We start from the raw sequence: 18,535 nt of genomic DNA on the forward strand, positions 1-18,535 counted from the left end.
GTCAAACATGTGTTTGTTATGTCTCTCAATGAAATCTCTGTCAGAGCATATTATCACTCAAAATTAATACTTCATACATGTTATTTACTAATCTTAATGGATGAGTCTATGAATTTTTAGTAAACTACTACACAAAACACTTTTCCAGTTAGAAAAGAGTATTGTTACAAACCAAGACAATAGAGTATGTTGGTGATTCTAAATGCCTTACCAGTATTGCTGAGCAACTTGAGGAGATACAAAGAAGCCAATGAAAGAAAATGAACCTTACACTCCCACTCTATAATATTATTGTACGACAATAAAATATTGTTACATAACTATAATTAGGGATGTAAGAAGGTTTTATTATTGTCTTTAATGAAATAAAATTGAAATACATTAAGAAATTATCAGTAATTGACAAGTTAAAGAAGGACCAACTTGGAAAAGTTATGCCTTGATTACTTGACTTGTGGACTAGGGAAGAATAGACATGGAAAGTGTAACTTCTGGTTTAATAGTTTTGTTGATAGGTAGGTAAAGAATTAAAATTCTCATCTCCACTTCTGAATTGTTTTTTGTTTTCTTGTTTAATCCAATAATGTTATAATGTAGAGCCTGCACACATTTCCAAAGACCTTGATCTAGAAGTCTGGCCTTTTCCCAGATCACTCTTAAGAATAAGGAAAGAGTCAGGCTACATTCTGGGCCTTGTGTTGTGTGTTACTGACTGACCAAAACCACCAGATTGCATTACAGAAATATGGAAATACCTAAGATTTCCTACTGTTCATTTTGAGATAGTGTAATAGAGAACTAAACACCTCACCTATGTGCACTTGATTTTCTGATGGAGTCCTTATCTTTCCAGTACTGACAGGAAAGTAACTAAATTCAGGAAGCCTTCAACTTTTCAGAATCCTCTTTCTTTTTCTCTTCATTGTCTATAGAGAGCTTTGGCAGCTATGTAAGGTGGTCTGGATTGTCTGCCGCTCTGAAAATGGGCATCTAAATTAGCTGTGAGGATATGCCTCAAGGAGGCATTTCCAGTAAGCAGACTGCCTTCTACCCTTACTTTCCAGGCATAATATTCTAGTTTTAACAGTTATCCCAAAATTAATTACTTATTTTTAACGCATAGCAGGGAGCTGATTTTATTAACCTCTAAACGAACTCAGACAGTGCAGCCAGAAGCCTTGAATACTTCATCAGATTGCCTTGTTTGTTTGCAAAGCAGGCATCTGCACTCTGCTTCTCTGTCAGCAAAGTTTTCAGAAATAAATTATTTTATGGTAAATGCAAGGAACAGTATATGTGTACACCAGCTGACTGAATGTGACAAGATTTTGGTGAGCAACAATGATAGTTCACTCAAGGAGAATCGCTCAAGGAAATTACACAAAGAAGGATCAGCAGTTATTTTCAGAAGGTAAAAACTATTGCTAGCAAGAAAAAATAGATACAAGCTTTGGTTTTGATATGGCAAAATAAAATAACTTAGCAAGGAGTTGTCCCTTTTTTCAGAAGGTAAAAAAAATGTAAATGGTTCAGATCATATTATACGTGATTTAGAAAAGCAGATCTAAATAAAATGATGTCTTTAGAGAAAAATGAATTTAAGTAAAAATTTAGTGAATCTGAACAGAAGTGAAAGAGAGAGAAAATATATACTGGCCTGTCAATAAGACACCTGGACTACATAAAATATTTTTTTGTGCTATTAGCATTCAAGATGGATGCAAGGAGAAACATTAGTTTTCAAAGGCATTTGGGAAAATCAATCTCTAAAAAAGTACCATCCACCTCCTCCAACAGATATTTTGAAAATACAGTTTCTTCTTCACCATTTGGGTTGCAGAACTGTGTCAATTTAAGTGGCCAGCAAGGTTAGAGTTAATAGGAGAGAACATCACTGTTCCCTCCATCTGAGTAAAAATAGGTAACCATAACCTCATTCTACCTTAGGATATAACTCTGGTTACATCTCAATTTATAGAAATAATTAGATCAAATTAGATCATGGAAAGTTTAATTAACCAGGCATAGTTTTGAATTAAAGTCCATTTTCTATGGAAATTGGAAAAGGCCTAAGTAATTCAATACTCATTATATCATGATTTAGCATCAAGCATCATGGAGGGGGGCGTAGTTATGAGTATATGGACAGTATTTGGATGTCTTGCCTCCTAGGAAAAAAAAAAATAAATAAAATAAAAAAAACCCCACCAAACAAACAGGTTTTGAATATTCAAGAGAGTTTAACAGTCTAGCTTTGAACAAGAAAAAAGTTCATTTGGACCATTAACTAGACTCAAAATTTCATGTCATTGTTCTTTGACATGACTCCACCATAAAAAATGTTAAATGTAATTCTTGCTTTTATATATTTTTGAAATATGCACATAATCTACTACTAATGTGAAAGGGTCCATTATGAAATATTTCACCCAGTGCAACAGTGTCTAATTATAATTAATTCTATTAACATTCATTATGACAAATTAATTTGTATTAATGTAGATGTAATCTCATGATTTCATCAGAATTTGGAACTAATTAGTTTCCACCTAGTATAAAGAGTTATTTATTACACAAAGAACTTCCTTTGCTTTTGAGGTACTATTGAACATAATTTACCACCCTATGTATTATAGAATCTGTAAACTAGCAAAACTATTGTCTGTAATACACTTTCTGATCCAGCACTACCTGAATTATGCAAATTCCAGTACTCTGTGAGGCTCTGGGCTCCCTTACTACTGAGTCTGAGTAGACTTTTCACAGGGGATCCATTCAATATTAGTAACAAGGGTAAAATTAGTTTTTTTTAATCTTGTCCAAAATCCTTTTTTGTTCAGCCAGAAAACCTGGAGATGTTATATATATTTTTAAAATCTCTAGGTGTGGTGTTTCCATCAAAGATTTTTCATTGATCTACATGTGTTTAGAAGAACTGATTTTAATGGAAACATATACATTAGAGATGCTAAGGATGAGGTTTTGTAATGTGTTTATGAAAACATGTTGAAAGGGATGAGGGACAGACTTTACCACTTTGGCTTTTGTTCAGCAGTGCTCTAGGAATCAAAGAGTTTCACTGAAATCAATAGCACCTATTACAGATGAAGGCACAGCTCACCATGAGTAAGGGTCTGGCTACTAGGAAAGTAATATTGAGATTGCTTTCATTTTAATGACTGAGAAACTCTAAAACATCCATCCATGCTTTTGGGTGAAATGAGTAATGCCCACTAAAGTTACAAGATTTATGAAGAATGTCCAATTCAATCTCATTACAAAAAAAAAAAAAAATTAAAAATTGGTTCCCGGCCTTTATAATGAAAACCCTATGCAAGGAACAGTGTTTTTCTAAATTGATGCAGATACTAAGAAAAAAAATCTTTAAATAAAAATTGTCATTTATTATTTGTTCATCATGTTTGTAGAATTAGTTAGCAGAATCTGCCTTCATGATAATTGCTAGGGATTGTTTTAAGAAAGTTCTAGTCAGTATTTCATTAATGAAACAGCTTTTTTGATCCTTCAGGCACACAAGTAGCCTTAGAAAATTGTGCTAAAAATGCTCTAACTCAAGTCCCATATCAGCCTTGGATATTCTCCGTATATAGAAAGAGATGACAGCTCCTTTCCCAGGACAAATCTTAGTGCTTAGCTAATACCTGAGAGATAACACACTGAAAAGCTCTATTGCGTAATTGCCGGATCCACCGTGATATGACATTGTTCTCATCACTTCGGGTATGCGAAGTGTGAAAAGTCCTTCCCAAATTTCTGACTGTTTTAAAATTTATTTAAAGCTGTATGTTCCCATCTCTACCCTAAATTGAGCAATCTGATGTGTACTCAACCCAAAATGCACAACTACAGTTGAGTTGAAAATGTGGCTCTTTCCTTCCTAGGGTATTGAAATTTGAATGTACAATTCAGGTGGCACATTCAAGCAACTGAAAAGCTTATATCTATGAGACATGTAATGGATAATTATATGCTAGATCTATACCACAAGTAGAGGTAAAATATTTAACTAATAAATTATTCAGTAAGGCTTTTATCCACCTTTTTCTACTTAAAAATTAAAAAATAAAACCGGTACAATGATCTGCTTTGTGTGAAATTATGCTTTTTCCATAACAAAAAATTCTGAACACTTTTTCTGGTTGCATGTTCCCAAAGCTCACAGAAGAGTGGAATAATTTTCTAAAACACATAGATTTTTCTTTTTTTCAGCATAGGAAATTGCATTTACAATGTTCCAATAATATTGTTCCAAATTTCAATGATAAATCTGCCTTTAACATAAAAACTGAACATACATTAACATTAACCCTGACTTAGATAAATTTTTTAACTTCACTTGCCATATTTAAATTTCCTCTTCCATGTAGAATAAATGCATCTTGGAATTTTTATTCCAGTGGCTGCTGTTTTTAGATTATATACATTTTTGGTCTTTACCATTCCAGCAAATTGTCCTCCAACAAATGGATTGATGAGTTTAACCCAATACCACTTTCATTTTTGTCATTCACTTCTTAGTCACATATCAAAATAATGTGAAGATCATACCAGCAAAATCATCAAGGCAAAGAGATTTCCCCCAGTGTGATTTGAAGCTGCATCTAAACTGTCAAGATAGGCACTTAAATGTGAAGAAGTGTCCTTCATATTTGCCTGGCAATATCACCAGAAAGAAATATTTTGTAAACTTTTGTTGACAAAAAGATATTCTGGCATATTTTGCACATCTTGAAATAACAAGTCAGTACAAGGACACAAATTATTGGATAAGTTGGAATAGAAGAATTTAACAAAGGTATCCATACTCTGTTTTCTAAAATCAATAGGTCTTTGGAGTTCAAAGAGAGGCCCAGTGCAAGGCCATGTTTTAGAATGGCATTTATCAGATTTTTGAAATACCTGGTAGGTGGTATATGGGTTTAAATCCCTCAGTCATTCCCAAGACTTTTCAGCACATCTGCATTTTTGATCTCAATGGATACAGCTGCAGTTATGACCACAGACACACACCTTAGCAGAAGGGCCTCACTAAGTCCCATAGTGGCAAAAAGAAGCATGTGTATGGTCCCTTGGAAATGGCTTAAACTTATCCTGAATAATGCAAAATTTATTGATGTGTACCAAAATTTTGCATCCACCTAATTATGCACGGTTTATGATATGCACTAAAAGGTAAAAACTATCTAAAACCTTTTTGTTCATTGAATGAAACACTTTTTATTTGCATGACATATATGACATTAGACAAATATCCAAGGCTTATCTTCACTGAATATAAATTAATTGTAACCCACAGAAAACAAAATGTAATTCTTCCATCCTGGACTTGACTCTTAAAATTGAAGCATTAATTTCAGAAACACCTAAGGGATCTAGGGAGAGAATTTCTATTATAGTTCAGCGGGATTTGTGTCCATAACCTCTTTAGCCTAATTTAAAACCTCAGTCAAAGATTAATCTCATAATGAAATGTATCTTTTGCATACCTGGACAGGTCAAGGCCTCTGCTGGAATGGAAGTTGAGCTCCCTTGTATGTCAGGCTTAGACCTATCCGTATGGAAGTAGTCCAAATATGTGCAAGATGCTAAACTACTACAATAGCACTCAGTTAAAAAGACCTACAACAACAATTCTTTATAGACTGAAAAACAGAAGCAATTTCATTTTAAGAGTTTGAGGACATTTTAAGCATCAGTTTAAACCATTTATAGGTTGCAACCTACCTTCATGAATACAATAGAGGCCTAAGTAATTGTAATTTTTATTTGATTTTCCTATTATTTTATAATTAAAATTAAGGTACTAGAAAAACTCAGAGCTGAATTTTGAAATTCAGGAAACTACTTCACACAGTGATTGCCCTCTAATTTTATGTTCAGTGCCATTAAGAGTGGATTAGACAGAGCTGCCAGCCTGAGCTGTTTTAAACAAATGGAAAATCATTAACAGTGATCTTTTGAATCTTTGTGCACAGGGCAGAAACTGCTGGAAGGAAACAAGACCAGAAGAGAACCTGTAGAGATCTCGGTAAGCAGACACTGCTAGATTAATGACTGGCATTGTCAGAACTGAGTGATGGGGAGCTGCAGCGGCTTCATAGGCTCACCCCTACTAGTGGGTGTTGCCATGGGTACCAGCTCAGAGGTGTCACATTAAAAAAAAAGAGGGAAAAGGGAGAGACAGATGAACAGCAAAAGGGAATAAAGAATACACACACCATAACAATATAAAGAGACATTCTATGTACACAACAAAAATGGGATACGTTATGATATAGTAGAATGTGAAAAAAAAGAAGGAAAAACCAAGAATGGCTGAATTCTCAATAAAATCCTCTGGATAGCATGACCTAATTTATATATCTATGATTGCACATTTTTATTTATTGTTTAAAGTCCAGGCAATGATAGAAAAGACTCTTATTAATCACACATTGTCCGACAACAGAAAAGAGTTATCTGCGGCACGCAATCACTATTCATAAATTTATTGTCATTTAGGGCCACGTGCAGTCTATAAAAAATAAACTTAATAAATTATTGTCATTTAAAATCACAATTAGGTCCCAATTCAGCGAATGACATCAACATCCCTTACCATCCCCAGCATGAGCAGTCTTCCTTTAATTAGATGGGCTTCTTAAACACTTGGTGATTTGTGTCTTATCAAAAGTAATCTTCTGAGGTAGCACAGGAGCTGTTTTTAATAACCTAGCCAGGGGGTGAATACCAACCATGAGGCATGAAATACCTTTGGCTAAAAGGAATGGTCACAAGATACAGAAGAAAAGAAAAAAAAAAAAACAGCAAAAAACCCCACACAAAAAAACAACCCCTCTCTCTCAAAGCACTTTGCACAAGTGTTTCCCAAAGGGCAGATACTATTTTACTTGTTTGGCATGTGTTTCAGTCAGATAGATATAAGTGAAATCTTTATTCCTTCAGATCTGCTGCAAGTTTGCATAACCTCCATGTTCAGTGAAATAATTGTGGGGTTTTTTTGTATCAGGAAGTTTCAGTATGTGAAAAAACTTCATGTACAGCTGCTGAGAAATAAACAGATATCAATGAGTACATTAAGTACAGAATATATTAATGCTATGATTATTTTCATAATTCAATATATATTAAGTTGTGTGAATTCTGCTTTGACTAACTTCTGTAGCACTAAAATTTAATTAACCAAAAAAAGTGAACATAGAAAAGATTTGGTGTGATGGGAAATAAGTTTAGTCCTGATTTCTAGTGAGTTTGCTTGTCTGTTTCTCATGTATAACAATTTTGACAATGGTCTAACAAAATCAAGTTGTTTTAAAATAATATTTGCTTTATATATTTTATATTTTTTATATTTATGTATTTCTTAAGTATGTTAACTGAATCTATTTAACTGAATACTACTACTAATCTATTTAACTGAATAGATTATGTACTATATTACACTTTTCAGAAAACACAGTGTGTCTTTAACTATCTGACCCTCTAAACAATCTTTCAGTTAAACCTTGTAAAAAGAGAGGAATGGAAGTCAGAAAAAAATTATATGGTAAGTAAGAAAGCATGGAAGTGATATGGCTGTGTATTGCCAGCTGCTTCCCTCTTCTTTTGGACATATCCCAGTGAATATATAAGGTTTCAGAAAAACAAGTATTTAGGTTAAAAGTTGCATTACACTACTAAGTATAAATGCATTTTAGCCCAATTTTGTAATTGTCTTGGGTTGGAAGTTTCCCATTTTGTTGGGGACACTAAATGTTTATCTGGAATTTCCCCAGGAGGGAATTCCCTTATATTCATAAAAAACAGTATGACCCACAGAAGCAATGCCACTAAAAAATTTGTGTCTCATATGATAGGTAATGTTATCAAACCAGACAGATTCAAGAGAAGTTATTTGGCACAATGGGTGTCCAAAAGTTCATTTTCAGTACACTGACTCAAGTTCTGAGCAAATTGATGATGGCTAAATCTTGCTATTATTTGAGTGCTCTTGAATGATATCTCTGGAATACTTTGCTGTCCTTTAGCTTCTAGTAAGTGTAATACAAAGCCATTAATCTCTTGTCATCAAAATCATACTCCTGACTACAGTGAAATAAAATACAATATTCATTAACACTAATCCAGTCTTCTGTCTGAAGTAGTATTTCTTATTAGACAAACACCAAAGTGTATCAAAACAACTTTATGTGAACATCAATAAATTCTACTGTGCAGACTTATATGGAAATGATTCTTGTGATGTCTGCGTTATTGTATTTTACAAATCAAAACGTGACTTCTGTCTTCAGGGCTTTCAGTTTTACTTTCTATGGAAATCAAAATCCCATTCTCAAAAAGAAGCATTCACACTGCACAGAAACAAGTAATGAAGGTAATGATATGAACAAAGGGGAAAAAAGAAAGATTTTAGCACCCAAAGAAACCTACATATTTGAAGAAGAAACTTGACCTTTTAGTTGTCTCTTCGTTTTTCAAAAAAATTAAATTGAAATAACTAAAAGTCTAATTTAAACTAATTCACAAGCTACTGTACTATTACCTATTGTGGAGTATGCTAAGCTATATTATAAGCAGAAATGCCTAGACACCTAAGTGTCTACTGTGAGTGATTACTCAGCAAGTACAGATGACAGCTTTCTGTGACAGAATGTTTAACTCCAGTAGTCACAAGACCAAACAAAATTGTTTCCAAAAATATTTTTTTAAATATAGATTACAAGGCCTCGGATAAGCATCTATTATTCACAAATGGGTTCATCTCTATCCTAAGTCTTTTGTCAGATAATCAAAACATTTTCACTTTTTTTTTTTTTTTTAAAGAGAGACATTTTCTCATGCTTGAGCAAAATCACTTTGCTAAACAGCCCAAATTAGTCCTTCTCTGAAAAACAATCTACACCTTTAGGATCACATGGTATTTTCAACAATCACAGTAAAATGAGGATGATAACAGACAAATCCCTCCGGCTACTGCATCTTCTCCTTCTCCTCCCTCCTAAACACAGAGACCATATGATGGAACACACAGAACCACAAATTACTGTAGCACATGGTTCCTACTTAATAATGACATCCCATAAGTTAGCAAAAATCTGCCAACATCTGCAAGCTTCTCTGCAGTGTTGTGAGCCAAAGTTCAAAATCATGTGTGACAGTGCTGTGGAAAATACAATTGATTCCATTCTGATTGTGTCAGTTCCAAACACAGACAATATTGATGATGCTGTACAGTAATCTTATTGGACTTGGGCCCAACTGAACATTGGTCTTTGTCAACTCATTATTCCTCTATCAGAGGAATCTCACTAGATTGATCTTGCCAGAAGCTCTTGATGTGTCTCACAAATCACTGTTCTGCTGTTGGCAGGCAGATTTGAGTACTGCACAGTAATTGCTGGATTTTTTTCCTTTCCCCAGAAGGCAGTGACTACATACTGCAAGTCATTGTCATATGAGAGAATATAACTGTCCTAACAAGATAATGTAGTTAACTGTGCAGCATCTGATTGTGCCAAGAAGATGTGGTCATATTATATATGTTACTAAAGGAGCAAAATTATTTCAAAGCTGAACTTTTTTTCCTTCATGCTTACCCTCCCTTAAATAAATAGCCCAGGTTTTTACATTTTTAGTGTGAAAACTTGTTTGGATAAGTTGTATTATTTTAAATTGCAGTACAAATATGGGAAGATCTAATTGGCCTCTTGCCATTTACATATATAGAAACAAACCACACCAGTGTTTGCACAATCAATACTGCACTGCAAAATTCAGACACAGACATTTGAGTATCTGACAAGAAGTGATTACATCTTGGAAACTTCTTTTATGCTTTTAGCCAGAGGAAATAAACTTGTTGGCTCCTAAACTCTTCGCTTGTCCCTCAGAAAGATCCAAGAAGATTAAGGTGAGTCTTTGGCCTGGGTAAATGCTTTCCTTAAGATACTATCAACATATCCTCTGGCTAGTCTTAGAAGAACATAATGACAAAACTAAATTTAAACACTTGATGCCCTGAGTCAGATAACCTGGATAATAGCAAGAGGCTGGACTGGAGTTTCTCCAGGAAGGCTTAGGCTTTATGTTGACTGAAGGAGTCACTGGCAGCCAGCTTCATTCCCGTAGTGCAAATAGGGAGAATAACAACCCCTGAACAGATAAATTATCCAGCACTGGGTTCTTGCTCGCTTTCTGGATGACTGCTGTTTTGGGAAGGTGCAGGAGCTGAGAAATAGATGGAACACATTATGGCTGAGATGTATTGTGATTCTTGATTAGTGGAATGGTTACTCTATTGAATAAAGAAGGTTTGAACGACTTGTACCTTACATTACTTTATCTAATACAAGGAAATTGAGCAAGGCCATTAGAAATGGGTGTTGGTAAAACCCTTAAATATCAGATAAAATCTCATTTTTAAGTAATTCAAAGAACTCATCCCCTACTGAAATACTCAATCACTGTCAAATGGGTATGTAAATGTCAAGACAGGCAGAAATTATGTGGGTGATGAAGCTATGGGAACTAAAAAGGATGCAAAGCCACAGTGATTGTTTTTATATGATAGAGCCAAAGCTACTTGTGTAAATAATAGGGAAATGTTTAAGAAAAGAAAATATTAAATTATTCTACCTATAGGCAGCATACAGAAGCAGCATAACATAACACAAAATTACTAAAGACCAAAATACAACGTTCAAGGAAGAAAAAAGAACAGTGTAAGTTCAAGGCTTATGTTTTCCCCAGCTAGATGAAGGCAAATAAATTGAAAAGCTACTGACAATTTATGTCATAAAGTTTCAAACCAGTAGGCCAGTTCTTTTAAGAATGTAACTTTAATTTTTCAAAGAAACTACCTATAAATACGAAAATTTTGTCCTAGTTTTCCTTGGAGGCTTTGTGATTTGCCTCATGATTTTTTATTTAAACTAGAAAGAAACTATCAGAGCACTCTTAAAATTAAAATTTCTACAAAACTAAAAGCTATAAAATAAAAGAACCCAAAACATTTCAAAATCAAATAAAGTCTTTGAATAAAATAAGAGATCATGTGACGTCCAGAGACTGACTCCAGGCCTATGAGTGGGTGACTTCTGACAGAAATTAGCACACAGTTGTCTACATACCCAGAATAAGCATCAGTGCAAACTTTATGTTGAATCTTTTCCCCCTGACCTGTGTTTTGGCTGGTGTGTTAATGCAAGAAATTCTAAATATAGTAGAGCCAGCAACAGGAATATTCCAAACATAAATCAGAGTATATGTAATTATCATTTTAAATATAATGAAAATATTGCCATTCTTAACTTTAGATAACCTTCATATTATAGAATAGGCTTTTGTGGTAAATTATTCTGTAATGTGCTAGAATGTACAAAGTGATGCAGAGTCCCCAGGCAGGTGCAAAGGAGAGCTGCTTTATTGCAAAAACCAGACCTTTTTAAGCAGGTAGCCCATTATCATTGCACAGTTTTAAATCATAACAAACAAAATCCAACCAACCGCCATACACCACGATGTGAGCATGTAATGGTTATAGAATTTGTTTTTCTACCTCCAATTCAGCTGAGTCACTTTCCCATAGTCCTTTTCTACTTAGCCAAAGTAGCAGGCCTGAGCCATGATTTTACATGGGTAACAAGGCCCTTATTTTATACGGCTTTGCCTATGTGCAACACTAGAAAATTTAGGACCCTCAGAGTAGAACTGGTGTCACCCAAAGTCCTCTGCATGTCATCTCTTGGAGCTGGCCAACAGGAAAAATCCAGGACCCTGATGCTCCTGAAATTGCCATGCTCTATGAGTATGCCTTTTTCAGCCTGGGTGGAAAGACACATTCCATCTGCTTGGAATGCTCAGTCCAGGATCTTTTTCACGGCTTTTCCACACTTTTTAAAATAGTATAACATAGACACTGATTATCAGCTAAATAAGGAGGAAATGGTATTTTCTTTTAATACCATGGTCAAACAGTTTTATTTCTGAGACTTAAAGTTCTCTCTAAAGCAAATTTACCTAATTCTAATTGTGGTAATATTGAGTTTACTTAAATGCTTAATAGAACTTTAAGTGGAATATAACAAAAATATTTGACACACCCTTTCATTTATCATTCATAGCTGGTTCCACTGCAAGTTTAGGATTAGTGCAAGTTGAAGACTTCCCATTAATAATGAATTTGATCTGTTGTCTTGAATAAGTCAAGAGTTACTGGGCCATGGAAATAAAGAAAGCAAAAAGATAACCTAACATAGTTAGCTTCTTTCTTTGAGGGTGCTCACACATTCCAGGCTCTGTGCTCTGGGCTGCTTATACATTTTACATTATGCACATCTCTATCAAAAACTTCCTTGTTCAATATAATGCACTATGTATCAAACTGCCAGTGTTAATACCCACTGTAGAAGCAGAAGAGCTCTGAGTTGTCCAGCATGAAGAGGACATTGCTTTCTCAGAGCCTGAGCTGTCTTCTCTGCTTTTTATTATGATATGCTGGTACAAAAACAGTGTAAGGAAATAGAGACTCAGTCTGTTAATATTTACAAAGCCCCCATGGTAAACATTTTATATTAACTATTTCTGAAAGTTCATAGTATGAAAATCAAACTTTTATGGCAACTTAAATGCATGCTTTATTGTGCTATAATATTCAGGATATTATTTTACTTGAAAATTCAAGTAGTTCTGAACAATTGCACAAGTGTAATTTTGACAAAGAGACCATCTCTTAACCCATATACAGAGAGTGCCTGTAAATTAAAGTATTTGGGGGAGGGGAAAATGGACCTCAACTGTATCAACTTCTGAGAATTTATCCTTTAACAGCTGAGATAAAAAAATTATGATAGCTAGCAGCCTTATTAAGGTTCATGTACTCTGTAGAAGGCAACAGTTATATTCTAGCTAAACAACTCATCTGATTTATTTCGGACAATGTTGGAACACTAATGGTGGTGTGACCCACTTGCTATGAATGATAAGGTGAAGACTCAAAGATAGAATAGTTACAAGAACATTCCTAGGCAGCTGAAAGTCTCCCTTACAGACAATAATCCAGGGATATTTATCTTTTGGTTCTAAGTATGTGTGCTAAATACTAATCATATAATAGCTAGTTAGCACACTGGCATTTGAGTGCTAGACAGACTTATCAAATTGATCAGATATTTGCACCCCTTGCTTCTTGCTTTGGTTAGATAATTTTTTTTTTTCTGATAAACATTACAGACTATGTATGGCAGAATTCCTGGTCAATGATTTTATTGTATTCTCTTGGAGAAAAAGGCCCCAAACTCAAAAGCAACAAAGAAAACCCCAAATGAACTGGAAAGCAGAGACTTGCTGTGTGCATGTAAGCAGCCTCTGCTGTGCTCTTCATGTCTGTGTATCTCACGCTTGCTTTCTGGGGGTATAGTACGTAGGGACATACCAATTTCTGTAGTCAGATTAGCAGTATGCTTTATTCCTATTTTATTTAATGATAAAAAAATGAGCAGAATCCTCCATAATCCTTCTTTGGTTTCTTAAACTATGCCCGAGTATCAAAGCACAAACCAGGAATAACTGGTAAGTAGCCACAAGCACATTCATGTTTAGACAGGACAGTGGTTAAATTAACTAATATTTTGAGAATGCTAAAGTATTTAGTAACCAGACACAGTTTTCAGCACTTCATTTTCTGTTATGGCAATAGACCAAGTATTTTGCTTTACATTAACATCCATCAATGCCCTTGTAAAATTCTAAGGGATTGAATTTTTAGAGCTGCTGAGAATCAATAGCTTCATTTGTAACTAGAAGAGCGCTGGAATTCTGAAAATTAGAGTCCTGTATGCATTTGGCAATTCTGATTCATGTATGGCTTAAAGGCAAGAGTTTCTGCATCTCTGTTTTGTATTTGTTGAATTTTACTTGTGTCAGGAAAAGGCTGACCAGCATCTCTCCTTCTTCACTGAGATCAGAGGCATCTGCACATTGTCTGTGTTGCTATCTCTCATGATTTAATCATGTGTCTCATATTGGCTCATACTAACTGAAATGACTAGATCTTTGAGACAGGGGACTACAGGAGAAAAACAGCTTTCATCTTTGTTTAAGTAAGCTTTCAATCCCTATCCTTACTAAGAAAAAATGAGAATCGTTATCAAGGTTACCTAAAATGTTTGAAAAATAAGATGGCAAATAAAAAACCCTCAAATATTAAAAGGTACTAATTTTTCAAGATAATCTCTTGATCTGGACCTAAACTTTGGTAACTGGGGGTCAATTAGATCTTGGGCTGACCTTTTAGTTTTTACCTTCCAAAGAAATAATCTCACTGTGAAAGAGACTCTTTTTTAAAAGATAGGCACAGAATTATCACAGAATATATCAATGGAATAAAAATGTAGGTAAAGTAACATGAAAATCACATTCACATTATTTGATAAGAAAACTATGTTTCTTCAATATTAAATGCTCTTAACATCAATGAGAACTGTTCTTATAAACTCTTGTATTATTAATTTATCCAGCTGTGTCCCTAGCTGCGAGCATATAGTATTATAGGTGAGGTTGAAAACTGGCAATGTCAAGTTTCATAGTGAAAACTGGTTTATCTTTTACTAACAATCTTAGCAATGTGCTGTGACCTGACCTTGGAGTAGTGGTTTAACAACCTTTGCCCAAGCACTCCGTGGCTCTTTTATATCTGTAATAGTTTACGTGATGGACTATGAAGAACTGCCAGATGACAGTTCTATTTCATTTTTGTCACTGCATGGCTCTCCATTTTTCTCACAGTCTTTTTCTCAAGGGCACAATTCTGTAAGTCAGTGTGGCAATGTTCAAGATGGGTATTGCTTTTTCAGTTATTGTACCTTGATGCAGCATGTGCAAGTCTCATGCATGCTGCAGTTCCAGGCCCTCAGTAAAACAAAATCATGGGGAATTTTATATATTCTCATTTTGTTCCTAATGAAGATAAACTGAAATTGTAGAATGTGGATATTACATTAGGAAGTTAAAAATGTAGTATAAACAATTCTGTGGGTTTCTTAATGAATTATCTAGCAAATGGTACCCCTTTATAGATGCTAGAAAAATTAGCTTACTCTTTAGAAATGTCAAGGCCTTTATTGACAGTACATATAGAAGAGCAAAGAAAAATAAAGAACAGAAGGTATGAAAGGAGAAAACCAGACTGAGTAGATATCCCAGCCCAGTTTTTCAAAGAGCAGACAACATTTAATAAATTTCTCTGCATGATGTATTATGTGTATTAAGATATACATTTACAGTTATGGTATAGTTTTGCTCACAAAGAATGAGGAATTAAAGATAGTGTGTCTGTTCATAAAAATGCATTTCCATTTATTTGCACAAATCAGTGGATTTTTGCTTTTCCAAATGGTTTCAGGTATGTATGCTGTGTAAAAACATTTTGATATTTTCTGTTGCGTGACTATTTCCCTTTTGACTTTTAGGTTATGACTTGTCATACGGACCTTGATAGCTAACTGCATGTCAACAGGCATTTTATAAAACCTAGATTGCAGTAAAAAATGGTTTCCTAAGCACAGAGACAGAAAAAATCATATTTAACTACTGCAATATAACTCTTGGTACATCTGTTGATGTTCTATAAAACAGAAGCAAAGTAAATTTTATTTTTCTACAGTTAATGCCTTGTGATTATGTCTATGTCATCCCCATGCTAATATTTGGCCCCATCCTTATTTTCAGTTCAGTACTAGGTTACCTCTGCCCTTGTGAAGAGATGTCACGGGTGGCGTATGTTGAGCCTCTGCTCCCTGCTCCACCCTGGTGTATCAGAGGCGAAAATAAAGTCCTTTGTCATCCGTGTAGAGCGGGAAGCACAGCAAGAGAGCACAAGACCCGAAGACTGACACATTATAGGTTTCTCCTTGAGTCACATACAAAGCGGTTTTCCAAAGTGTTTTTCCAATGGCCTTTTTTATGTCAGATGCGAAATTAAGTAAAATGTTGGGGGTGACACAAATCACAATTAGTTATTGTTTCAGGATGTTTGCGAGCTCATATCTTTTATTTTCAAACCATAAGGGAGATAAACTTACTTTTTGATATGGAAGTGGGGAATTTGATGAAATCCTATTCAGCTTAATGGTTAGGAACTGAAAATTTTGTTGATAGTTTTGTGCCTGCATTCCTTTTATTTATTTTTTTTTTTAATTAACCAGATTCAAAGCTAACTGTAGTGGACTATAAATACACATTTATACTTTTCTGTCCAGTATTCTTTTGTTCATTTGAGCATTTTTCTCCTGCTCTAATAACTGCTAATCTATCAGAGACATGGTTTCTCTCTAAGTGAACATCATCCTATCCTCCAACTTAGAGTAGTATCATGTAGTATCCAACTATCCATTAATCTTCTTGCTCATACTGAAGACATCCTGGAAAGTTATATATATGTGCTACACTTAGAGAAGTGATAGGCTATGGCTCATTATGACCATTAAATATTTGACAAATATTTTTCTATTACAGTTTATTGTTCCTCAGTGAATATATTTTGGTGCCTGTTGATTATATATGTATAGCCTTTAAGCTTTAATGAATAATTTACTCATGTTTTTGTTTCAGCTGGATATTTTATGAAGTATATATATGTATGCATATATAAATATATATATATGTATGTATGTTTTTTAAAAATGTAGAAAACCCTTAATCATCTGGCACAAACCCAGGATGCAACAATCTGGGGCAGAAAAATCTGTCTGAAACCATCTATAGGTTGGCATCTGAATTTAGAGGAAAATGCCATAAATCTTTAAGCTTATTTTTCTAACATTAATATACTCCTGCATCAAATGGAAATTCTTGGTAAATTAAAGGCAAACTATCATGGTTGTCTTCTGTGTTAGAATAAAAAAAAAAACAAACAAAAAAAAAAAACCACAAATATGTGTGTTATTCTTCTATATGAACAAGTTTTGAAGTAAAGGTACCTTGAAGGCTTGTTAGTCTGCAGTGCCAGTTATATCATGCATATTACGTTTCCTAAGGTTTCATAACACTCTGAGATTTAAGGCTGTTTGCTTGTGAGAACAGTGAATAAGAAGTACTTGATCATATTGTTCAAAAACCCCTCTGCAGGCAGCAAGACAATACAAGCAGTATATACAGTTTCTTTTATAAATCACCCTGATGTGAGAACAAGTAGTCAAGAAGTTGGGAAGGAGACCTTTTGAACACAAGGGATTTCACCTGCAGTGAATCTATCAAAGGCCATGGAAATTAGGAATTGCTATTAAATCCTTTGTAAAGAGGAAAGTAGCAAGTCAGGACTGAATGCATTAAAATATAAACACATTGCAAGGAGAAAGATTCTCCAGAAACAGAGAGCAAATTATGGGCAACAACAGCGTATTTCCTTCCACAGCATGACTCAGAGCACACCCAGCCCGTGGGTAAATCTGCCACTAGGACTTTGTTTTTTGACAAGGTTGTTTGTTTTTCAGTCTCAGTGTGGGCCTGCTCAAGCAAGAGCAGTGCTCTGCCAGGACAAGTCTCTTTTGTGTCAGTCTACTAATGACACTGGGCTTGAGAGGATGTGTTTGATTTTGCTGAAAGCCACTCAGTGGAACTTTCCTTAAAACACAACAGCTTCAGGATCTTGCATTTCTACTACAAAATTTAAATCCTGCCAATATCTCTCCTAATAAGGTTTGAAGAAATGGATATGCAACCATCACAGCAGCTTTCCAGTGTTTGGTTTTGGTCCTGTGACCACAGCAAACATTTTGGAATTCACTTGTGTTTTCTTTTGCTTTGATATTAAAAGTCTTTTTAAGGATCTCTTAGATATTTTTATAGCTATTATAAATCATAAAATATGATATTCACTAAATCTTTGAATTCTTAAAATAGAGTTTTTGTTAAAATGTAGGATGAACTGCATTGTATGCATCTGAAAAGTCACCATTGCTTGATGCCACTGACTAGGATGTAGTCATCATACGATTAGTGCTAAGAGGAACTTAATTTGAGCATAGGTTTCTCTATGTAGGCTTGCAATGTGACACAGTACCTTACTTGGGATTTCTGTCAATTCTTGTCTTTGTTGGGCAGCTCTGTTCCATTGAATGAATTAAATGTCACCATTTTTTCTCAGAAATCTGCAGTATAACATTAAAAGCTAGGCCTGGAATATTGCTAAAGATAACTTAAAGAGAACACTGAAATCAAGATGAAAATTTTAGTTTGTAATCAGTTTTTTGCTATTCTGCAGGAATGAGTGAGGCAATAAGAGTAATGTTAACAGAAAAAATCTTTTTATTTTATAATATCATAAATGCTTTCCATAGTTCAAGCTCTCATCTCAGTGAAATAAATGGTACTTCTAAATATATTTTTTCACCTCTTAGTATAGTGCATGAGGTTTTATTGCTACTGATTTGGATATATCATTAACTGTATCATCAGCATCATTAGCATTATTATTTTTATATTTTAAGAAATAGTTTACATTGTCTTGGGTCTCATC

The sequence above is a fragment of the Anomalospiza imberbis genome, chromosome 6 (genome assembly GCF_031753505.1).
Source record: "Anomalospiza imberbis isolate Cuckoo-Finch-1a 21T00152 chromosome 6, ASM3175350v1, whole genome shotgun sequence".
NCBI lineage: Eukaryota > Metazoa > Chordata > Aves > Passeriformes > Viduidae > Anomalospiza > Anomalospiza imberbis.